Source organism: Protopterus annectens, chromosome 6.part0 (genome assembly GCF_019279795.1).
Source record: "Protopterus annectens isolate FY-2018-M chromosome 6.part0, PAN1.0, whole genome shotgun sequence".
NCBI lineage: Eukaryota > Metazoa > Chordata > Ceratodontiformes > Protopteridae > Protopterus > Protopterus annectens.
The window spans coordinates 1032244256-1032270659 of record NC_056737.1 but is presented as its reverse complement, the minus strand read 5'-3'; the positions used below and the strand labels follow the sequence as shown (position 1 = coordinate 1032270659).

Below are 26404 nucleotides of genomic sequence, written 5' to 3'. Positions count from 1 at the left end.
TGCATACTGCTTACTTCAACCTGGCAAAGGCATTTGACACAATACCTCACTAGAGTATTATAGACAAACTCACAAATTTAGGCATAAATCCCTATGTCTTATGGCATTTGCGGTGACTCATAAATCTCTATGTCATCTAATGGATAGCCAAATGACTCATGGATAAGACACATACAATTAGGATAGGGGAATCCACCTCCATCAAGAGGCCTTATACTATTGGTGTTTCACAGGGCTTAGTACTGAGACCTCTCCTGTTCGGAATATACTTCTCTGACATCAAGGCAAATGTAGAGGATATTTTGCTGACCAGATTTGCTGATGACTGCAACCTGGGCACAATCACTGAATCCCCCAAAGATATGGATATCCCCCAGAAAGGTCTGTCAGAGACAAATAACTGGTGCCAGAAGCCATAGCCTAAAACTCAATGCAAAAAAATACATAATTATACCCTTTCAGAAAGTGGTCACCTCTGCAAATTAAACAATTGATAGCATTCATCTAAGAGTTGACCCAGTGGTAAGGGACTTGGTAACTCAGGTTGACAGTAACCTGAACTTTGATCACGATGTGTCCATGGTGGTGGGAAAATCCTTCTGTGTAGTATTAACTATATAAGTAAGGACATGGCATCCAGATCTAAGGAGATCATCATCTTACTATACTCAGCTCCCATTAGACCAATAATCAAGTACAATGAACCCTTCAGCATGTACCTGACCAGGCATTTACAACAGCTGAAGTGGCCACAGAGGTTCTTCACAAAAAGAATACATGGTGTAAATAACAAGTGCTATGCAAACTGCCTCAAAACCTTGTCCCCATACTCAGTCTCCTACAGACTACTGAAGGGTGATCTATGCCTAACCTACAAGGTATATCTAGCCATGATGGCTCTGCTACAGATTTGCAAAACATACAGCACTAAAATTACCATATCTAAACCTCATCTGTGATATAAACAAAACATGTTGGAGTAACAGTTATGTCCCTCAGAGATTACCCCTGTGACAATTGGGGAAAGATGGGCGAAGGCTGCCAGCCTAGTCAAACAGAATTTGACACATAATTCTATCATTTGTATATATAAATGTAAAATACAGGCTTGTGTTCTTAAATGAAAGAAAACACTGTAAAATGTGAACTTCAAGATTGTTGCAACATTGCTATCTGCTGTAAGGAAAACCAAGCATTTCAAATGTTCTTTGAAGTTACAATTATCTAAATGGTGGTGCCGAAGCATCTGGCTGAACACATTCTTTCTATTGTCTTAACTTAAGGAATGACTGCTGGAGTGTACATGTGAAATGTCTTTTATTGTTGTAGTTTCCTGAGCAGGTGTTAGATTGCTAAATAATGCAGTTTGTTGGCCTGGGAACTCCAGACTAAGTGTCAAAATGATGTAATGTGTATACTGGGAAAACCTAAGTGTCAAAATGATTTAGTTTGGGAGGGCCTTGGCAGAACTGTTTGTTAGTGTTTTAAAAACTATTGTTGAGTGAGAGACTGAAAGCATTTTGTCTTGGACCATCAATCCCAGCACTGCTTATGCTCTTTATCTATGTAAGTAGGATTGTAACACTGTGTTTTCTCTTAAGAATAGCTAAAGATGAGAAAGTTAGATTAAGTGTTTTTCTTTGACTTCAGACCTGTCCTACTGTATTATTTTAAGTTTCTGTGTGATCTCTGAATCTTGGATATCTCTGTGGTGTAGTATTATTGTCTTGTGTTTTAATTATTTATTATTAAATATTTTGAAACCTTTACCTGTGGCTGGTTTGTGTAGAGACAAAGTAAACTCTAGAGTACATTGCAATTTATAGAGTTCATTATAATAAGCCACTCTAAAAGGCCTTAGACTGAATAGCCACATTACCAATTGGATAATAATATTGCACAGTAATAACTTGGCATCCTTTTAAGAGCCTTAGGGTAGCTGACAATTTTTAGCTGGTGGTGGCAGAAATCACTACCGTATAGTCTGGGTAAAGGGGCACAGCTGGAGAATCTGTGTCAGCCTTTCCCAGGAGTGTCTGTGAGGTTGTATAAATACTTATCTCAAAGTGTGTGTGGTGTGTCATCTACCTGGGCAGGGACAAGAAGCACTGGTTGGACAGAGGGGGTACTGGAGGTTAGCTTGCCAGATAGGCTGAGATCTGGTCCCTTTAGCTGTGCCAGTGGGGAGTCTTATTGTGGACCTGGAGAGCAAGGGAGCAACCAGCCCCAGACTGACTGTGATCTCTGTGTGCATTTAAGGGAAATTGTACTTTACTGTGAGCATTTGTTATCCTTTCCTCTTCTATGAGACAACCTCCCTGGTGTTAGTGGTGAGGATTGAGGCTCCTTGATTGCTGGGCCAGGGCACAGTCGTCACATATCTGGTGGCAGTGGTTGGGATAAGACATCCTCACATATCTGTTTGGCAGTGGTTGGGATAAGATATCCTCACATATCTGTTTGGCAGTGGTTGGGATAAGATATCCTCACATATCTGTTTGGCAGTGGTTGGGATAAGATATCCTCACATATCTGTTTGGCAGTGGTGTGGGTAGAGTGAATCCTGTAGCTTATGTACAGTGATCTCTGAAGGTGTTTTGTACTCTAAATCAGCCACACAGTGTATACTCAGAGTTCAGATCACAATAGTTTTATTTCTTTTGTTAGCTTAGTTAGTCAGGGTGAGCAGGGAGCATGTCAGCATAGGAAAGCTGACAAGGAGCCAGCTGGTGGAGATTTGCCAGGCTAGGGAACTGGTGCATGAAAACCTGACTTGGTTACAACTGCATCAGAAAACAGCATCCAGGAGGACAATCAGACTGGCAGTGGAAATACAATATCCTCGGAGAATGGACAGCTCAACCTTTCTGCAAAGGACAATCAGACTGGCAGTAGAGATACAATATCCTCAGAGAATGAACAGCTCAACCTTTCTGCAGTGGACTTAAAAATCCACCTGGAGCTAAAGAGATTTGAGTTGGAAGCCAGATGTTTGGAGATAGAAGCTGAGGAAAAGGATAGTCAGAGGAAGCATGAGAGCGAAATGTTGACTCTTCACCAGAGTCACGGAGGTAATGGGGAAGGGAGTAACTGGACCCCAAAGCACAACAGGTCAGTAAATTATTTCTGCAATTTAAAGAGGGGGATAATTTTGATAGTTTCATTCACATGTTTGAAAAGGTATGCAAACAGTATAGTGTTGACCAAAGGCTTTGGGTACATTTCCTGACCCCCTTACTTCATGGGAAAGCTGTAACTTGTATATCACAAATGCGTGACTCTGATAATACTGCTGTAAAGAAATGTCTGTTACAATATTTTAAGCCAACATCTGAATGTATAGGAAAAAGTTTCATGAGCACAGATGCAAGGCAGATGAAAATGTATGTGAATATCCTGCTGAACTGAGCACTTATTTTCATAGCTGGGTGAGTGGATGTCAGGTCACCACTTTTGAAGGGCTGGCAGACCTTTTGGTGAGGGAACAAGCCCTTATCACTTTGCCTGAGGACATGAGGATCTGGTTAGCTGATAGACAATGTGCTACTTCAGATGAGTTGGGGAAGAAGGGAGATCTATACCTGGCCAGCAGGACAGCCCTGCACAGGAAGGGGACCCCCAGTACTGCTCATGGATCTAAAGGAACCCATGTTGGGCAGCACAGACTGCCCCAATAGAATTCACCAGTAGCAGGGGAAGCCACTAGTCCAGATACACGTCCAGAAGCTAGGGTTAAATGTTTTGAATGCAACCAGTGGGACCATGTGGCATACAGGTGTCCATGGAGGCAAGGTGGGGAACCAAAGGTGAGGGGATCCAATAAGTGGGAAAAACAAAATGCCAACAGTAGGTGATCTTGGGACAACAAGGGTACCAAACTACTACCAGAGGTTATATCCTATTGTAGTGAATGGCAAAGATGCCATTGCTAGGAGAGACACAGCCTCTGATATAACCATTGTAAAGCCAGCACTGGTTACAGAAAAGCACTACTTGCCTGGGCAGTCTATTCCAGTCAGGGCTTTAGGAGAGATCCCATTCCAAATACCTTTGGCTAGGGTTCACCTTGACTGGGAGGGTGGAAAAGGAAGCCAGCAAGTAGGTGTGTTTGAGGATATATCTGCAGATGTCCTGATAGGGAATGATTTTGACAGTTACATGGCAGTCAGGCTTGGAGACAAGCATGTAAGTCTGGTAGCCTGGGGGAGAACCAGACAGAGGGCCCACTTGCAGCCAGGAGTGGTGAGGTGAGGTGGTTACTTCAGGGAGTGAGCTACACTGTAGCAGTGAGACTGAAGGTGAGCCACAGCTGCTTGTATGTACTGATGATCCCTTGGACAGAGTGACTGCAAAGGTAGAGGTGAGTAGTAGTACTCAGGCTGAGAGTGAAGCACCACTGTCAGAGGATGCCAGACTTCCTGTGGAAGGGGAGCTAGGAAGGGTTACAAGGAGGGAGTTGAGGGAGGTGGAGCTCTCAGACCCTATATTGCAAGGCCTGTGGCAGGTAACTAGGGAGGCACCTGATTCTCAAGGGAAGGGGGAATCCTTATACTGGGGCAAAGGGTTACTGTACAGAGAGTGGACCCCTGAGGGAGGGCTAGATGGTGAGAGAGTACAGCAGTTGGTAGTGCCTAGAACTTACCGTCTGGCGCTTCTAGCCATAGCCCATGATATTTCCTTTGCAGGTCATATGGGCATAAAACATACAAAGAGGGTATTATGCAAAACTTCTATTGGTCTGGAATTTCCAGAGATGTAACAGGGTACTGCAGGACCTGTGAGCAGTGCCAAAAGGTAGGCAAGGCATGAGACAATGTGAGAGCTCCTTTGATGCCTTTGCCTGTGATTGAGGAGCCATTTCAGAGGGTAGCTATGGACATTGTGGGTCCTCTGAGTACCCCAAGTTCCACAGGGAAAATTTATATCCTAGTGGTAGTGGATTATGCTACACGATACCCTGAGGCAGTGGCTTTTTCCTCCATTGAGGCAGAGAAGGTGGCACATGCTTTGTTAGAGATTTTCAGCAGAGTGGGTTTCCCAAAAGAAATACTGACTGGCCGATGTGCCAATTTCATGTCAGACCTGCTGGCTTGTCCGTGGAAGTCCTGTGGGGTGAAGCACATGAAGACCACCCCCTACCATCCCCAGACTAATGGTCCTGTTGAGAGGTTAAACTCTACAATCAAGTCCATGCTACAGGAATTTGCAGACCAGTTTAAGAGGGAGTGTGTTTTCTCTTAAGAATAGCTTAAGATTAGAAAATTAGATTAAGTGTTTTTCTTTGACATCAGACCTGTCCTACTGTATTATTTTAAGTTTCTCTGTGATCTCTGAACTCTTAGATATCTCTGTGGTGTAGTAGTATTGTCTTGTGTTTTAATTATTTCTTATTAAATATTTTTAAACTTTTACCTGTGGCTGGTTTGTGTAGAGACAATGTAAGCTCTAGAGTACATTGCATATTTATAGAGTTCATTGTAATAAGCTACTCTAAAAAGCCTTAGACTGAATAGTCACATTGCCAATTGGATAATAATATTGCACAGTAATAATTGGGCACCCTTTTAAGGGCCTTTGGGTAACTGATAATTTTTAGCTGGTGGTGGCAGAAATTACTACCATATAGTCTGGGTAAAGGGGCACAGCTGGAGAATCTGTGTCAGCCTTTCCCAGGAGTGTCTGTGAAGTTGTATAAATACTTATCTCAAAATGTGTGTGGTGTGTCAGCTACCTGGGCAGGGACACGAAGCACTGTTTGGACAGAGAGGGTACTGGAGGTTAGCTTGCCAGCTGGCTGAGATCTGGACCCTTTAGCTGTGCCAGTGGGAGTCTTATTGTGGACCTGGAGAGCAAGGGAGCTACGAGCCCCAGGCTGACTGTGGTCTCTGTGTGCACTTAAGGGAAATTGTACTTTACTGTGAGTATTTGTTATCCTTTCCTCTTTTATGAGACGACCTCCCTGATGTTCTGCATGAAGTTAAGCTTTGATATCATGATTGCTCTTTAGTACCCTGTCAGCTGCAAATACAATAAATGTTACAGTATATCTTCATTTGTGTTATCAACCTGTTTGCATGTGCTATGTGCACTTCTCAGGTGTTCATGCAGGTTCTCAAGACCGAGAGAGACTCTTAGCATAGCTATGATCAAAGTCGCAGTGAGCAGAAAAAGCCGTTGAGAAACAATTGTGAGTTGGGCCCTCAGCTGGATGATCACCATTCTCAGTGGCTTAAATCTGCATGATATAAATCCTGACAGCATGCAGAGAGTCTCATCGCACTTTGAAAGGGTGCATAGAGCAATACTGGGGAAATTTGCTATACCTGGAGACAGATTTTGGGAAGGAAGAAAGCAGCATTTCTGCCCTGATGAGGTAAGACCAACTCTCCCTATCTTTTGCTTTTACTGGTTTGCTTTAGAAGGTCTACCTTGTAGAAACATCCAAGGGATGTGAGGTCTGAATGCAATGGAAGCATTCATAACTGATTGCAGTAGTAACAAATTTAATCGCGGTTGGTGTTCTAATCAAATGGTGAGGTCAACAAAGGTCAAACTGCTTATAGTGAAGAAGTAAGTCACAATTAAAGGTGCAAAGCATTACTATTCCTAACTTCTGAACTGTTGGCTACTGTATATGCAATGTAGAATAGCTTTAAGTAGTTGTCAGGATTGTGGCCTGCTGTTTTTATATGAGGGTTTGTTTACCTTTCAGCTGACTTCTGACAGTACAGGTAAGCCATGTTTAATGTAATTTCCTTAACATAGTCATTGTAATTTGTAAGCTGTGCTAGCTTTGTGTGAGGGAATATATATTGTTAAAGAGTGAGGGGAGAACATATACATGGTGACAGTACGAAAGTTGAACATAACCTTTACTGGAGACGATGTGTACTATTTGTAGTCAATATGCTGTGAAGGTTATAGGGTTGTGGGCCACGTGATAAGCAGCCGAAGCATAGCATTTATGTTGGATACACTGTTACACAGTTACTGTGTTACACTGTTACAACTGCTTGCTGTTTGAGGAGATTGTGTGTGTGGGAGGCTGCAAAGACACTGTTTGTGGCATTGATTCTCTTAGTCCAGTATGTCTGAATATATTTGCAGACATCTAAGCAATGCAGCACGAGTGGTCAAGTGCATATGGTTTGGCATATGAAATCTAACCTTATCCATACACTCAACACAGTTTATTTTTTCTCCACTGAGCATAAAGCCTGGTAAAGGAAAGGCATGTAAACGCATGTTCTCCCATGTGGATAATGATGTTTTGCTGCAAGCCCGCAGCCAATGAATGTTCACCTAGTAGGAATATGCCCAGCCCTACTGTCAGTGCTCTTGGCAGGATGCAGTGGATGACATAAATGCTGTCAATGTCCAGTACAGAAACTATGAATGAGTTAGATGCCTGACCACCAACAGGACTGGAGATGCTCAAAAATGCACTGTCCTCCCTTGCATGGGAGGTCAGAATTTCAGGAGATGGCCTGTTAGCTGAAACACCATTTCCTGAGAAAAAGAGACTTGCCACTATACTATGGCTGTGTGCTATACCTCGGTGCAGAACTGCATTGTGCTCCTAGAATTTTCCTTTGGAGTTGCTGAACTGTGCAGTTGCATATATTTTTCCTCTTTTGTGTAGGAACATCAAGGTTTTAAGCAACAAGAGCATCTGCACAAGGTAAGGTTTATCTTTTTATGTTTTACTGTTATCTGCTGTGTTTATTTTTTCCTGCACTAGGAATTAAATAATGGTGATGGATCTTATTTATTGTGGGTTATTTTAATCTGGTATATCCACTGGTGATGTACTATCTGCCTCCCCCACTTGCCAATGTTGGAAATGAGTCTGGCTCTGACAGTCATGGCAATGTAGACACAATGCACCAAGGTAACACACAATAGCATTTAATAAAAATAATAAATAAAAAAAGGGGTGAGCGCTTTCGCAACTATTGTTCTTGGCAGCTCTGTTTATTTATTATTTTTATTAAATGCTATTGTGTGTTACCTTGGTGCATTGTGTCTACATTATTACTTATTTTCTTGCACCCTGGTTTTACCTGCAGCTGTTTCTTTTCTGTTTCTAGTCATGGCAATGGACAGCTAGAAATGACAGGGAGCACAGTGTCTGTGTTGGATACAAGAAACATGGAATCTAGATCCCCTACCCAGTCAGTGGACATGGCTTTTGCACCTATGGAACCTACATTACCAGTGAAGGGCAGGTTGTCACTGTCACACCCAGGTGGGAAGGTAAATTTCTCCCTGTAGTACAGCCATCATTGTCTGCCACAAGCTTCATAGGGTAGAGGGAGAGGGAGAACAGGGGTGGAACATATGCTGGTGGTTGTAGATGCAGTGGGTACTGACTGCCACCAAGCTAGCTGCCTCAGTGTCTGCAATTCTGCAACTATGCAGGGCTATTGTACATGCAAAGGCCAGCAACACTTCAGGCTTTACAGAGATGGTGCATGTTTTACAGGGAATGAGTAATAATCTGAGAGACTGCATGTCCTTTATCTGTGATATCATGGACATGTTTCATCACCTGCTGGCATACCTAAAGCCCTCTGTTTCTCACAAAAGGAATGACAGGTACACATCACATAGTCACTCCATGACTGGTTCTAGTGCTGAAGGTCATCATGGATGTGGTAGGCCAAGGACAAGCACACACAGCATCACCATGCCCACCCCATCATTTGGTGTGTACAGGCAGATGAGGACATCCACAACAGTGTAGTGTTCATGCCAATTACATGTCTGGTACAGCCCATTGCTGGTGCTCATGTAGCACCCATGCCTCTAAATATGGGCTTGTTACCAATGGAAGGCAGCTGCAGTGGATGAGGGTATGCATGGGATGCCCTCACTTATTCTGTGGGTGCTCTGAACCTATCCATAAGACCTAGTCATAGAGTTGCAACATCTCTTATTTGTTTTTTTAGTCTTTGTTAACTGGGCTAGTCCCACTAGATTAATGGCCTCTTTTCAGAGGAGACCAAAAGTAGTATTTATACTACTACAGGAAATTCAACCAGGGCATCGGTGTGTCTCCCATTCTCTTTTCAATAGGTGCCATGAGATCTTATACATCCATCTGAGCTACTGGTGTTCTGATGGGGACTGGGCCTGGATCAGACAATTGTTCAGGTAAGGAAAAATGTGCACTCCCCTAGGTCTGTAGAAGGAGATAACTGCTGCCAGGTATTTGGTAAAAACTATAGGAGCAACCCAGGCAGATGGGGCATGAGTTTAACATATCCAAAGGACAGTTCACTTAGAATTGCAGCAGCTCCCTTATGTTCCACTACAGTTTCAGTAGTTGATCTACTTGGTGCATGAATAGAAACCACAGTCTTCTGCACCAAAGGTGTGTGCTACCTGTTGCACCACTGATGCTTTGTCCTGGCAGACAGAGAGACACACACACATGCACCAACAATGACCCATTCCAGAGCATTTTACCATAGGCCCTAAGTCAACTCACATCATAAAGGCACTACACAAAGTTTATTGCAGTTAGACCACATTCAAACATGTTTTCTGGAAGACACTGCATGCTGCTTGTCTGACCCCACCTGTACAAATGATGATAACTGTGCCCTGCCCTTTGTTGTCTGTTACTTGGGGTGCCTATGTCTGATGCACAATGTGGTCAGTCTATGCAAGGGTAAGCACAGCTTGATTTATGCTTTCATTAATCACTTTTACCTTCTTCTTCTTTTGGGTTTTTCCCGGTTAGGGGTCGCCACAGCGGATCACTTGTCCACTCATGATTGGCAGTGGAATTGTAAGGTGTTGAGTTGCCAGCCTGGTGCCCAACCTTCTACAGAAGGCACACGCACGCACACACACACACACACACACACACACACACACACACACACACACACACACACACACACACACACACACACACATGCACTCATGCCTAGGGCCAATTTAGAGTGTCCAATCCACCTACAGCATGTCTTTGGGACGTGGGAGGAAACTGGAGCACCCGGAGAAAACCCACACGGCTACAGGGAAGACATGCAGACTCCACATAGAAGGCACCTCAGCCGAGAATTGAACTGGAGAACCTCTTGCTGTGAGGTGGCAACGCTAACTGCTGCACCACTGTGGCCACCCTTCATGCATCACTTTTACCATTATGTGTATATTTTAATCTGGCCCACAGCTATGAACCAGTCACTGCCTCTTGGCAGAGCCAGAGTGCACTGCTCTTACCTTCATCTAAAATGGTCATCCCCTGTTGCTTGGTCCTCCACTAACCTCTTCTTGCTCACCCTCCACAGTCTGGTGTAGTAGTGCTCCTTCTGTATACACACACCCTGACACAACTGTTTCCTCAATATTATGATGTGTAACATTGCACAAACTGAAAATATCTTACTCCATGTGCCAGAGTCATGCTGCAGGGTACCACCAGATACATCCAGGCAGCAAAACCATGACTTCAGCAACCAGAACACATGCTCAGTAATTACCCAGGTTTGTGACATACATAATTGTATCCATTGTCTGTCACAGTGTGTGGATTTATGATTTTTTTCATTAACCATGGCTCTAGGGCATATCTGGCATTGCCAGCAAGATACCAAACAGGAAAGTCACCCATCAAAAAACATTGATATAAATCACATGTGTGCCATATGTGGGAGTAATCCTTACTGCCTGAGTAGTTTATAGGCACACTGTAGATTATACCCTCTGCTTTAAAGACCACTTGACAGTTGATGGAATGGCAACCTTTATGGTTCATGTAACTTCTTCCCAGTTCACCAGGTGGGGTCTTTATTTCAACATGAGGACCATCCATTGCCCCAAATATCTCAGGAAAATGGGCTATATCATAAAAGTCCCACATGGTGTTGTCAGTCTCCTCTGTAGTATGAGGGAACTACATATAATCACCTACATGTTAGAGCGGGGAATCAAAGGGGTCTATATCAGCATTTCGAAAATGTAATAGTTTGGGTCACTAAATATCAAACTGAAATGACAGAACTATTACATTTTCGAATGCCGATAAAAAATAAAAAAACACCAAAAAAAAAAAAATGCCCTCCTGCACCCCCCATACCCATCGCTACTTAAATATACCAACTCCGAGACCGCACTACATTGAAGTAAACAGAAATCTCCCCTTATGGAGATTTCCGTTTACCCATTCGACGTTCCGCACTTTCAGCATTCTCGAGGTGACAATATCGGATTCGATATTGTCAGCATTCGAGATGCTGATGGGAACCCCATCAAAGGACTTGTGGAGTCTCCTAGAGGCAGATTCCTAGAAATCTCCCCCCACCACAGTGCGTCTCCCACTGGTTCTTGTAAATAATATTCCCAAAGCCACAAATTCCTCAGTATCCACTGGGATAGCTAGTCCATGACTGCCACTGGCCGGTAAATGAAGGGGACACATATCAACCCGCTCCTGCATAGTGACTGTGCCCACACAGTTCCCCTTTTGTAACACCAGGATTTTATGGTGGTCAAAATCACTAGCAGTGGTGCTTCCGGTTGCAGAATTGATATATTTCTGAATTGCTCTGCCATATTGTTTCTCTCATTTGCATATATTGACTCCCTCATTTTAATACTGCTGCTCATTAGCATGTCATTATACTGTCACTAGCATGCACTGCTAACAACTATGTTGCTTGGCTTTCCCTGCTTGTGCACAATGTGTCTATGAACTGCACACACTGTGCATGTGGCCACTCATATTGCACAATTGCTGACCACAATGTGGCCAAAGTCTGAATCTCAGCCGTGGTCTTGTAGTTTGTGGAGTTGCATACTGCATCATTTTAAATATATTTGGTTTGGATTTGTAGCGATAGTCTATGTGATTTTCTAAAATAACATTGTTTTCACACAGCCTTTAGCCACTGTATCATTTACAAAGCACCAAAAGACAGAATATGCAGCCTCAGCACATAGTCCCATCAAGTTTTGAGTCAACACCACAACTCCACACACAGTACTACATCACATACAACAACTTTGGTAATTTATAATATAATGTCAGATAAGTTTCGAAAAAAATTACAGTGTGACATTGACACAAAATACTCAAAGCCACTCTTTTACCACTGGCTACACAACTTCTGAAAAATGTGCAACAAAATTTCAGCCTTTAAACCATAAAGATGTAATAATATTTCTTTTAATTGAAGACATTGCATCAAATGTTAATGTAAGGTCAAATGTGGTTGGATTATCCCCTGAAAAAATACTGTTTGAACATTTCAGTTCAAGCTTGAGTTTGTTATTTGCAAACAGTTGAGAATGTTATGAACTCCTGGAAATACTTAAAAACACAACAGGACTGTTGTCCTGTTTTCAAAGTTTGTCTAAAGCTAATTTATGCTCTAACTTTTGAACTATCCTGTGTCTCCATAATAATCTAAGTTGTGGTCGCTGTGATATATGGTGATACTTAGCATCTGCAATCTCTTTAATGCCACATGAATAAAAGAATGTGAGCGAGTTAATTAAAAAACACTAAGCAGACCACACAGCTCATTTATTGCTTATTTTTTATTTAGTATTTTTTTACAGAGCCAGTTTCAAGACACTTTAACTCATCCATTAGGTCAGTGAAGTCATTGGGAAAATGGTAGAAATGTCAATTGATTTATAGGAGTCTGATTTTCTCCATCTGTTTTTCAAAAAATTCCAAATGTGACAACTCATTCTTTCTTCTATAGTTAAAATGCTTTTAATAAAAGATAGCAGTCCTGGATTAGTGAAGAGAAAGAAGACCAAACTCAAAAATAGATTCCCATGAAACTTTGTTATTAAAAAAATACAGTTTGCAGTCTGAACTCACTCAGAATATCTTGTTATATATTTACTTAACCCCAGAACATTGTACCATTTTATATGTGTTTTTGTATGGTTAAGCCAGTCTGTAAGGTTTGCAAGCTGCCGGCTTATTACAAATGCAGGTTTTTCAGTGCAAGCGGAAAGTGTGATGTGTATTAATGGAACACTTTCTGTCTTCTCACCATATAGGAGTTAATCCTTTTATACTGATCTAAGTGACTGTGTCTCTCCCTGTTAGGTTTATCACTTTACCTTTTCTGACTAACTGCAAATGTTCCTTGTATAGCTTATGGAAGCTGTTGAAAGCATTGTTTTTCTATAAACCTAATTTGGCAACTTCTTTTCATTGCTTTACCACCCCTCTGTAGAAACGGGATCTTACTTATATCTTATGAATATTTTCAAATGATTAAACAGTATGTCACATGTTCCTGGCTTTATACCAATAGTGTCTAAAAGCAGCAGTCAAAGAAATCTTCAGATTTTCCTCTGTGTGGTATTACAACCATTCTTTGAAAGTTCATTTCTTTTTTTCAATATAGGGCCACTGAAAAGTGTCCTTATATTTTGATTTTTTTTTTTCAGCCACGGGTATCTTTGAAAATGTTGTCATTATTATAGTTGAAACAATGCTTCAGTTTAAAACACCAAAACAGTTTTTGCAGTTCTAGAACAGGTGTGAAAGCTGATGGATAATGTAGAACTGCAGATCTTCTTCTTTTGGCTTTTTCCTGGTTAGGGGTCGCCACAGCGGATCATCTGTCTGCTCATGATTGGCAGTGAAGTTTTACAGTGTCGAGTTGCCAACCCGGCACCCAACCTTCCACAGAAGGCACACACATGCACACACTCACACCTAGGGCCAGTTTAGAGTGTCCAATTCACCTACTGCGTGTCTTTGGGATGTGGGAAGAAACTGGAACACCCGGAGGAAACCCACACGACCACAGAGAGGACATGCAGACTCCACACAAAAGGCACCCCAGCTGAGGATCGAACCAGAGAACCTCTTGCTGTGAGGCGGCAACACTAACCGCTGCACCACCGTGGCCACCCATAATGTATAACTGCAGATAATATATATAAATTAAGTGAGGTGGTCTTAATAAAATGAACAATAGGATGAAGGTGCTGTGATGAAAAATAAACTTGAAAGTGAAACACGCTGTTTGTCAGTGGCAGTAATTACAGTTCTGGCTTCAAAACATAACTGATATTTTCCTAGCAGTAAATTAAATTATTAATTATAAACAGCAGTAACGATTGCATTGCAGTTTGCTGAGATGAAGCTGGTTTTCAAAAGCCTGCTCAACGTGCAAAATGCATAACATGCAATTTGCCCTTTGTCTTGGTTACATACATGGGTTATACCTAAAATCAGACTAGGATCTAAATAAAGTAATATCACCAAGCCTACAGATAACATATATAGTGAGTAAACCCCAGGTTTATATAATTATTTATATATGTTGTATTATGTTTATTAGAATTACTGTACCATGTAAGGTACAATAGCACAATGTGGTACTACTTTTTGTTTAGAGAATGGTTATCGTACATGTATGTAAAATGCATGTAGTAGACCGTTACAGTGAAAAACAACAAGGCTGCACATATGAAGTGTATTGTGGTATACACAATGAATGCAAGAAGTGCGGAAGGAGGGCAAACTCTGGTTGCAGGTGCTTAGAACTGACATGATGTACGTGCTTGAATTGGTAGACAAAAGTGCTCATAGTACATTGGGGCAGCCTACAGTAATCTAGTTTCACTCCCATTTAAGTAAAACATTAAAGGAAATCAGCAACTAAACAGCATGCTCTTTTTCTCCCACAATTTGCTTTCTTCTCCTTTAATCTAACAATAAGAATACCAAGTACATTAAAACGTGATTTAAGAACTACTTCATTTCCTGCATAAACCTGCTACTTTAATGGCTCGGCAAACCATTTTATTTTTATGGGAAATTTTATATTATCTCTTTCCGGCATTTATCACAACATTTTTGGTTGAGTTAAGTCGGTGGCCAGAGAAGTAACTGCATCTAATTCACATATAGCATTACGAAAATAAAGTGATTTAGTAAGTTCTTGCTACTATAATCTAGCTACAAGGCCAGTAAAACATTATGTTTTTTTTTAAACAAAGGCCATTTAACAACTATACAGACACATGATGCTTAAATCAAACTATTTACAGGGAAAAAAGAAGAAAACATCATACAAAATGCATAGCATGCTAAAAGACAGTAAATTTGCTGCATCCTGATTCCATGCCTATCGACTACATAAAAATAAATGGTTTCCTATTCCGGTTCTGAGAGAAGAATGCATAACACATGCATAAAAGATTACTTTAAATCTGTTAAACTTAGATTGACAAAATCATTTTGAGTAACTTCATAAGTTACTCAAGAGCCTTATGCATGTATCTAATTCAAAGTAACCCAGGGGCCTGTGCAGAATAAATCCTAGTCCATCACCTTAAGAATGCGGGCAGATGCTTTATTTGTTTTCCTTGTTTTGCTCTAGGATTTCTAGATTGCATTTCTAATTCATATGCTTCCTTCATTAGCTCAGCTACTTCTTCTGTTGTGGACTGATCCACCGTTTCCACTTTTTGGCAACTGTATTCTTTTCAGTAACATTAAGAAATCTAAATATGGCCTTTCTATATCTACTAATACTCTTCCTAATTTCAAAAAAATTAAGTAAAGTTCGGGTGTTATTTGCGTCATGCTCGACCATATCATAGCTATGACCCCTAGCGGATCCTATTTGAACTTATACAACTTTTTGGGTTCCAAGAATTAATGGTTCCTGTTTTCTAACTCCTCCATTGCATACCTACAGCAACCACTATTAAATCCAGTGTACATGTACGTCTGTCTACAGGGTGTATACAATATTTGAAGAGGTTCTGACACTCAAAAAAAAAAACTCCACCTATCATCATCCTATATTCCCATACCAATTTATTGATCTGAGATATGCCCCTTCTGAATCCAATTGTTCCAACCTAGATAGACTCCAATGGAATACCTCAGTCACCATTACCCAGAACATCCAAACTCCAGATTATACTTCAGATAAACAAACCTATCCTATCTCCAGTACTGGATTTTACTAACAATATTAACCCAACCCTGCTTCACCATGATCAACGCGCCCTTACGGTTTATAAACCTGAAAACTGTCATCGCTGTTAGAAATGATATCAGGATGTTCTTACTGTAATGAAAGTGTTTATCATAATTAAAGATCCTGTGTTCAAAAGCTGGATGTAATTACTGGATACAAATAAAATACTTAAAAGGACTTCTCTGATTCAGTGACAAGTTTCTACACCTTAGCTGCTTTTAGTTATACCCGTTGCTGTTAATACATATTTAGTAAGATGCCTCAACACTCCCACATTTCTAGCATTCACCCTTAGCTCCTGGGAACTACTTAACAAGTAATCAAAAAACACTGAAGCTGAAGATCTTTGCAAACAAGTTCATTTGCAGAGATTAGGATTTTAATGAAGTCTTGTTCCTAAGGACACAACTGTTTTTGATTTTTTTTTTTTTTTTTGCTTTAGTGTTTTTGGATTATTCATCTGAAATGATGATGGAGTTTGTGCTATTACATTTTTTAACAACTTAACAAGCTTAGCAAAAGTAAAATGTCACTGGTACATTGTATACATGATGTGCTGGTAAGGCCACATCCCCAACTTTCAGTACCTGCCATAGTGCATGCCTCCAGTGGTTTAAGCTGAAACCTGCTGGAAGGTCCTTGTTCCACACTGTAATGGTGTTTACATGGCATCAGTATCCTTCTTCTTGACAAATCTGTGGCTATATCCTTTCCTAACATCACCATACCCCAGTCACTTCTGCATCTCAAAGGGAACCCGGTACTGGAATTATTTCTTCACTTTGACTGTCCTCTTCTCTAATACTGTACCCTCATATCAGTTCAGTAAAGTCAACCAGCTCCATCACCTTGAGGGAGATCAGTGCTCCAGGTTCAAGAAGATCCCTTATATATTAACCTGGTATGCCAGTACTCAGCTGAGTAATATGAACTGCCTTGGCCACAGTTTGAGTTGGTGGAGGTAAAGGACCCCATTCCTGGTCTTTGCCTGCTAATTTCTCCTTTTGGCTGAGTGATTTTGGGAAAACAGGCAGAAAGGTGCCCTTTTCTACCTTTAGTCTAACCTTTCTTAATCATGACATCATCTCAGAGAGAACTCATACCCTGAGAAATTTGAAAAAGGCTTTGACACATTGCATTCCTTCAGGGGTGATTGTTCTGAATTGTGGATGTAAATTAGAAGAGAGAAGAGAAGAGGACAGAAGATATACATCTAAAACTGGAAAGCAACCATCTTCTAGGCAGTAAAGGGATGTATAACATGGCCCTGCAACCTGAAATCCAGCCCAGCACCTGGGCTGGCAACTTATTAACCACTCTGCCATGAGGATAAATGAGTATAATAATAACTTATTAACCACTGTGCTATGAGGATAAATGAGTATAACAATAACTTATTAACCACTCTGCCATGAGGATAAATGAGTATAATAATAACTTATTAACCACTCTGCCATGAGGATAAATGAGTATAATAATAACTTATTAACCACTCTGCCATGAGGATAAATGAGTATAACAATAACGTCTAGTTTATTAGCCAGATTTTGATATCTATAACAAAAAAGTCGGCCTTCAGTTTACAGTATCTTCAATTTATTTTCTTCTTTTGAAAAAAAAAGTATTATTCTAGCCATTTTCATTGAATTTCCAACTGAATTTTGTCTCTAATTATATTAAACAATTTAGCCAATAAGTCACATAATTGTTTTCTTCCTGTTAACAGAGTTGAGTGGAAAATCATCTGGACCCACTATTTTTCATTATTTTGTCAGTTTTGGTTTTCTGGAGTTATATCAGACTCTAAACTTTATAAGATAAATTTATTTTAGCTAAAATTTTAAGCACAATTTCTGAACATTCAAAATTTGCTAACTATTATAAAGATCATCAAAGAAAAGTTGAATCCTTATTTAATTTCTTGTTCTGAGAATAAAATTTTACTGTAAGTCTAACATACAATGCTGATATATTATTTTTGTTTTCCTTATATCTCCATAATAAATACTTGGTATCCCTTTGTCCCTGCATCTACCAATACATTCATAAATTCATAGGTATTCCTCAGGCCACTCAATCTTATGACAATAAACGTCTTGCAAGTACCCTCACTCAGGCTGCGCCTCATTGCTCCAGCATGGTCACATCAGTCATGTAATAGTCAATAATTGTCTTTGGATATAGTACTTGTTTCCATTCCTGTTAGCATTAGACTGTCTATTTGAAATGTCCTTATTTTTACTTTTGTAATATATTGTCATTTAAAAGTGTGAAGTTAGCTAGCTTTCCTTGTATCTTTTGAAATTCAATCTCTATTTATTTTAATTGAATTTGTTTTGACATTCTTGTTTTATATTATTCCGCCATTGTATTTGTTGTCGCCATTTTTATGGCATCCCACACAATCAGACCTGTATTTTCAAAGCTGTTAGTGTCTGTTTGAAAACATTTCTCAGAACATTTTTTTCTCCTTCTTATTTGTAATAAGCCCATTCAAATACCATGCAAAGTTTAAATTATATCAGCATAACTTTTTTTTAATTTTTTTATATGCACAAAATATAATATTGTTCACCATAAAATAAAATGCAGTTTACTGTCTGCTGACTGTGTAAAGTTATCACTATCACTTAGGGTGGGTGTTTGACATAATAGTTAAGGTGTTTACCTTATAGACACAAGTTGCAGGGTTTGATTCTCAGATGGGGTAAATGGCTAGACTTAAAATGGCCCACAAGGGCAGTTAGCCTAGTTCTAATCTATGAACCTAACCTATAAACAGACATTAGTCCACCTCTTATAAACAAATAACTACCAATACCTGTTTTATACTATAAGAGTGACAAAAATTGCAGTTAAAACTGTCTTTAAGTTCCATTGCATCAATAGTAACCTGTATCATTAATAATGTTTAAAAAAATCAGAATTCTAAGCAAAACATGTGAATAGAAAAGTTTTTGTATAAACATAAAACTTGAAAGAGAAAAACTCTGTTAGTCATTTAAGAAACATTAACTTGCTAAATAAAAAAAAGTATTTCGGCTTTTCCTGGTTAAGGGTTACCACAGTGGAACTCCCGTCCGCTAATGATTGGCAGTGGATTTTTACAATGCCGATTTGCCAGCCCGATGGCCAACCTTCAAAGAAGGCATGCCCATTCACGCATGCACCTACCTGCATGTCTTTAACATCACTCGACCACGGGGGGCATGCAGACTCCACACAGAAGGCAGTCCAGCCGAAAATCGAAAGGAAGAACCTCTTGCTGTGAGGCGACAATGCTAACCGCTGCACCACCGTGGCCTATAAATAATATAAGAAATAACTTGCAAGAGATGTAGTTAATGTCACTGAAGGTAAGGCTCTAACCTACAAGCACCTACATTACCAAACAGGTTGTCAGTAGGAGACATGTGAGCACTGAGGCTGTTGAATGTAATCTCACCAAACTACAAAGACCTTCCATTCACTGCATACAAAAACAGCCCTCAGCAGCCTCAAGAGTAGTCCACAAAAACAACACTCAACAAGACACATAATGCCACAACCCATGGTGTCTCAACCTCTAAGCCCATAATGCATACCACTACACAATCCAGTATTATGGTCAAAGGTGACTCCATAGTAAGACACACAGATGTCCCAAAAACAATGCAAAGCAAAGAGAGATCACGGTCAGCTGCCTTTTAGGATCAGAATCATATCTCTCATGCCCTACAGGCATTTAACCCCAAGTACAAGTATGACTTGATCATAATCCAAGTGGGTGTTAATGGTCTCAGATATATCTGCTTGGACTATATGAAGAGTGACGTGATGAATCTCTCAGACTTTGTGTCCCAGGCTGGTATGTGTCTAGCAATAAGCAGTATTCTTCCTTCACAGAATGATTTTCTTTCTATCTTAGCTATGTACTGGTCGAAGGCTCAATTGCTATCCGCATATGTTCCCAGATTCCTTACTAATGGGTTGACTCTCAGGGGTGTTTTTTTGATGGAATAATTAACTTGGGTTTGCAGTTTCCCATAGGACATAATAATGCATTTTTTGGCATTGAGTTTTAGGCCAGCCATTTGTTTGAGTCAAACTCTCTTGCAAGATATTGATGTCTTGGGAGGAATCTATACTAGCTCTTAATTCACAGTCAGCTGCAGACTTGTTGTGGCTGAGGCCTTGAACATTAGCTGGACTTCCGAGAAGTAGATGGCAAACAGGAGTGGGTCTAACACAGGTTCCTGGGGTATTCCACTGGTGACTGGTGTCTTAGTGGAGGTGGTCTCACTTATCCTAACTTCTTGGGTCCTGTCTGTGAACCAGTCAGAAATTCAGTGAGTTATGTAGGGATTTATAACTCAGAGAGCTTGTCAACCAAAAGGAATAGTGATAACGCATTGCTTTATTAGGCAGAAATTGAGAATGTAATTATATATCTAAAGAAGGATTGATATGCTTGAAAAGAATGAAAAATATGTTTTACTCAATATAAAAATAATAATTTGGAGGAATATAATTGGGATGCAAGGGAAAAAAAGGAAAAAAAAACAATGAATCAAAATTACAAAGACAAATTCATTTTGTATAGCTAAGTGTAGGAAAAAATCTATACTTATAAAACAAGCACTTTGAAAAAAAAGAGAGAGAGATTTTGTGACATTTTCAAAGATCAAAATAAGTACACAGAGGAACAGAACAAGCTTGTTTGTCAGATCACAGAGCAACATGATTAGAGTTTCATCAAAGCCATCAATTTATTAGGGAAGATAAGAGAATTGAAAAAATACTGCATGTCATGCAAGGAGACACTACCAGCCCAGCTATCTGGAATTTTGTAAATAATGATATATTTGTGAATATTAACATGATTTATATAGAACTGTAACAAAAGGGAGATACTGCCAGCACAGCTGTCTGAAATTTTGTAAGCGGTTGTGTATCATTTGTGAATGTCAACATACTTCATGTAAGTTGCTTGTGGTACAGATGAATTAGAACTGTATGTCATATTGTACAGACATGTGCTGAAGAGATATTTTGTAAAATACTGAGCAGAAATCTATATGCACTATTGTAACTGTTCAGATGTATATATTTTAACAGGGGAGACTGAAACACAGGAGATTAACTTGCAAAACTTCAGAAGAATAGTATAAATTAATTAACTTTATGGCTGGGCCATATATACAAAAGAGATGTTATCTCTCAGTTTCAGTGCAGCAACAGACACAATGTCTAGAACTAGAAATTTTTTGTATTGTCTTGGAAGTGTTTATTGTTTTATGACTTCCATGGTCTGCCTTAGATCTAAGAGAAGTCCTTGTTTATGTATTTTCACAAGTAGATGCTAAATGCTAACAGCTGAATCAGTATGGGTTGTTTTGAGCCTGGAAACTGAAGTCAGATGACAAGAAATGATGTTATTCTGTAAGTATCCCAGCAGCAATATTTGAGATATTAATTTAAGACGTCTCTGAGAGAGAGAGAGACTGGGAATTTTGTATTTTGTCTTTGAACTGACAAGAAGATCCATTCAGCAGACATCTGTCTTGCTCTGTAAGTCTAGGGAACAATATAATTATTTTGGATATCATCAGAAATATAGCCGAGCTTAATTTAGATGTTTTTCTTTATTTCAGACTGTCCTGCAATATTGTTTTAAATATTTCCTGTGATTTTGAACTCTGATGTCACTGTAATTATATACTGAGTATTTTCTTCTTCTTTTATTATTTATTATTAAATATATTTAAACCTTTCATTGTAGCTGATATTTGTGAGTCACATTTAAGTTCTGACAGTACTTGCAAACTCATTTGGTGACACTGTGGACAACTACTAATAGCGTTGCTCTTGGTCAAAAAAAATTGTATTAATAGTAACATTACACAGTAAAACTGGACACCCTTTATTAAGGGCCTTAAAGTAGTTGATTAGGATGTGGCTGGTGGCAGTAAAAATGACCTTATAGTCTGGGCAGAAGGGAGCATAGCTAGTAAACCTGTGCCAGCCTTTCCCAGGTGTGTGTGTGTGTGTGTGTGTGTGTGTGTGTGTGTATAAATCAAACCTCAAAGTGTGTGTGTGTGTGTGTGTGTGTGTGTGTGTATAAATCAAACCTCAAAGTGTGTGTGTGTGTGTGTGTGTGTGTGTGTGTGTGTGTGTGTGTGTGTGTGTGTGTGTGTGTCACCTACTTGGACAGGAATACGAAGCACTGGTTGGACAGAGAGGGTGCTGAAGATTTTGACTTGACTACTCGGCTGAGATCTCAGCCCTATAGCTGTGCCAGTGGCGAGTCTTATTGAGGATCTGGAGAAAGAGGGAGAAACCAGACCCAGACTGACTGTGGTCTCTGTGTGCTCTTAAGGGAAATTGCACTTTACTCTGTGTTTACTTGTCATCCTACTAATGTATGTCTCCCACTGGTGCTAGTAGTGAGGATTGAGGATCCTTGATTACTGGGCCAGTGCTGGGGCGTCACACTGCACTATGTAGTAATTTAAATATAATGGAAAAAATAAAGGCACAGATTGTATGAGTAGCATAACAGTAAGCGGCCATCTTATGCAAACTATACAGAATGATGCAAGAAAGGTAATTAAATATATAAATTAGTGTACTTCACGGTAAGAAAAAAGTGTTAGAAGAATTTGAATGATATATATTATGTGGAAAACGTACATAGTTTTCAAACAGCATTAGAAGATATAAAAAATATATAACATGACTAGAACAAACATAAAAGGTATGTCAACAAGGCTTATATTAGTGCAATGAAAAAAGAATGTCATCCTTATTGGATGTTAAAATGGGGGAAGAAAATATGAAAGGAATGAAATAGGGGAAAGTGAGATTAAGAGAAATCAGAAGGGAATATTGAATGTTGTAGTAAACTATGTGAAGGAAATGTATATAGAGGAGGTCAAAGCTAGAATCAGAGGAGATGCAGCAAAATGGCATGGAGTGCCAGGTGTAGCATATAACAGGGGAATGCCAAAGAGTCTGAAAAGTAAGGTGTATAAAACAGTGGTGCAACCAGTGCTCCTGCATAGTACAGAAACCTGGGTGTAAAGGCAGAGCAGTTGAGGAAGCTAGAGGTGATGAAGATGAAGTGCCTCATATGGGTAGCAGGATGCCCACAGTGGGACAGACAAAGAAATTAGGACATAAGAGCAGAATCCAAAGTAGCTCCAGTTGCAGAAAAGGTCAAATAGAACAGATTATGATGGTTAGGGCACATGTGCCGAAAAGCAGAAGACAATCTGGTAAATAAGATTTGGGATAGACAGGAAAAAAGCAAGAGGAACTAAGAGCATCCAGAAAAGAGTTGGATGGATTGTGTGAGAGAAGACCTGCAACAGTCAGGCATGAGTGCTGAAGAAGGCAGGAGAGTGGCACTGGATATAGAAAGATGGCAACTATTGGCATGCCACCCTGACCACCATGTATAAAATGGGAAAATTTGAAAATCAGGCACTGTAGGTTAGCAATGCTAGCCTCTGTGTCACCATGATAATCACTACTGCAAATCTTTTGCCATACATATATTGTTTGTATGTCATTACTCACCATGTCAGTCAAAAGGACTCTCAATCAATTTGGACAAAATTACAAAGGCATTCTGTTGAGAATGATTGGTTACTCTTAAAAAACAAACAAATAAACGGTATAAAGTCTCCTTAGTTTTGTATTAATTAACTTTTTTTCCCTGTGTCTCCTCTGTAAGCTGGATCAATGAAAGTAACTTAGTTAAAAAAATATAACAAATATATATTTAGTAATATGAATTAAAGTACAATATTGTAATAGTTGAAACCTTAGTACAGAAACTATAAAAAAGAAATCCATTTTAGCTTTTGTGTATGCTATTTTCCATCATGCTGAACAACTTAAGGTGCTGAAGGTCCCAGATGGATACATTAGTGACATTAGAGTTAGTGTGACTAATAACTCTTCTTTGATCTTCAGCATGCTTTAATTACAAGCAAAACAGTCAATAACTTTTAAATGTTTAATGTAGATACTTTAAGAAACAAGATTATGCAAACTCATGTTCTGGTTGATGCTGGATAGCAGGCATGAATGAGTACACCAGTCACATGTGTTCTGAAGTTAGTGAACATGCATCAGCCATTGTCAAACAGCAGAAAGCAGTTTCATTTTGAACAGCTCATTTATATACCATTTCCCTTTTGTTCATCGTTTTTGACCAGGACAAGTGTAATAAGCCTAAACGACTGCTGCTCTGCAGATCAGAAACATAAAAACGTCAAATGGCACTGACAAGCTCATCTTCACACAGAATGCAAATAAAGGGTGTGAACTCAAATCTAAGTCTGTTGGGTCTTGCAGGTCACTTCTCATGGTTCTGGCCTGTAGGCTATATTGCAGAACTGACTTACAGTTTCCAAAAGAGGTGAAAAAATCATGCATAAATAAAAGATAAATTGAGTGCAGGAAGAATATCAAATCAGTGCTGAGACAACAAAGTCTAAAACACAGAAGTTGATAAGAGTGCGGTATTGCAGAAGGAGGAAGAGTGTGAAATCATTAGCACAGAAGAGGAAATGGATGGGGTGTTAAGGATGTCTTGGGGCAATAAAAAAACTGAGATCATGGCACATCTGCATTTGCCATGGCTGCATGCATATTGAGGCTGGTATTTTAGTTGCTTTTTAGACAATAAAGGGGAATCAAATGTCTGACTTTTGCATATTACGCTTGAAACATTTAAGCTTTGTATATTATTGATATTTCCTCAAAAAGTGCTGGGATTATACTGTGACAATGTTGTTTATACCCGGGCACACAGAGTTTAACGAAATGCAACATAAAAATAACAATGTGTTTAAAAGTGATTTTCTGGTTAAATGCACAGACTACTAAAGTCTGGAAAAAAATACCGGAGGGGCTAACTTTTAAAAGGGGCTCAGCATGAAGATATGAATTGCTGTCAACTGCAAGCAAATATTTTTGGAGGGTGACTGTTACGGTGGCCAGGTTAATCTTCAGTATCCCACTACAAGACTAACAGCCCTTTCAAATGAGTACGCATAACTTTTTCACTTTGTTCATAATCTATTACTAATTTATTCAGATGCTATGAGTAAAACCTTCAAACCCCATGTAAGTTCATTTATATAAGTTCTGCATTGGCTTAACCAGATAATGATAAATAGCAGTATCAAAGAAAGATAAGTAAGGTGCAGAAAGCCTAAATGTGCAGCCAGGCATTCCTTTGTTTATTTCCTTTGTTTTATAAGTACATCTCAGAACCACTACAGTTTATAAAAGTCAACAGATTTCTGTGACTCCCTAAATTAATTCCTAACAACACGGATCTGTGCATATTTTCCAAAAATATAAAGCTACTCATCTGAAAACAACTTAGACAACAGCAGAAAACAATGCTTGATCTATATACTGGGCTTACATGAAGGAACCTATGGCATTTCTGGATCTCCTGTTTAGCTCCCACTGTTTTCTAAGCTCTCCACTTCTTCACATCTCTTATTAACTGCAACTTTCCATGAGTTTCACAAACTAAAGTCCTAACAAAAAATTAATTTAACCTGCTGTTTAAATGAATGCTTCCCCTATATTTTATTAATTGTTCTTTTATTGCATCAGGTATGATGCTACCTGGATTACAATTGTAACTAGGCTATGGCTAGAAATCATTCTGTCTACCTGCTCCAAATAAATAAACAAGCAAGCAGAAAGTAAGGTACAGTAATGTGTGTTACCCCTACTGGGTTCCCTGAGAAAACATGATAACAGCTGATTCAACATTGGTAGCCTAGAGGCATGTATTATTTACTCATTTGTTTATTTGCTTAGGTTTTGTTAACTGCATTTTAGCCCATTTTCAATAGGTAACTTATGAAAAATGTTCACTGTGAATCCAAGTGGAGATATTCTACAGAAGAAAATTGGCATGAGCAATAACAGCATCTAAATTTATTGGCAAACATAAATGTTGCAGTTACTGCTGAGATGAATTTAGACACAATTTGGCTGACATACTCTTACATCAATTAATATATATATATATATATATATATATATATATATACACATATATATATATATATATATATATATATATATATATATATATATATATATATATATATATATATATATATATATACAGGCTGAATCAGGCAGAAAAAAAGAAATTATTAGAATTTGACTGAAAAGAAATTAGCTAAAGGATTTAGACACTTCATATACAATTAGACAGACAGGCATACAATTAGATAATATATACCATATATTGTTTTAAATAATAATTACTAAACTATAAAGAGTGTAATAAAACTTGCACATAGCCAAGTTCATTGCCCTCAAGGACTACTTAGTTCAACTGATGCCTTTTTGCATGCTCCTATTCTTTCAAAGATGAAATTGGAGGTGAGAGAGAGAGA

The 26404-nt window shown here is 39.2% G+C and overlaps 1 protein-coding gene across 1 annotated transcript in view; it reads right to left on the bottom strand.

Annotated features, from left to right (window-relative positions):
- The window catches only part of LOC122804663 (protein phosphatase 1 regulatory subunit 37-like), a 1708176-nt gene that overhangs the window by 931364 nt on the left and 750408 nt on the right, over positions 1 to 26404 (bottom strand). The window lies entirely within an intron of this gene.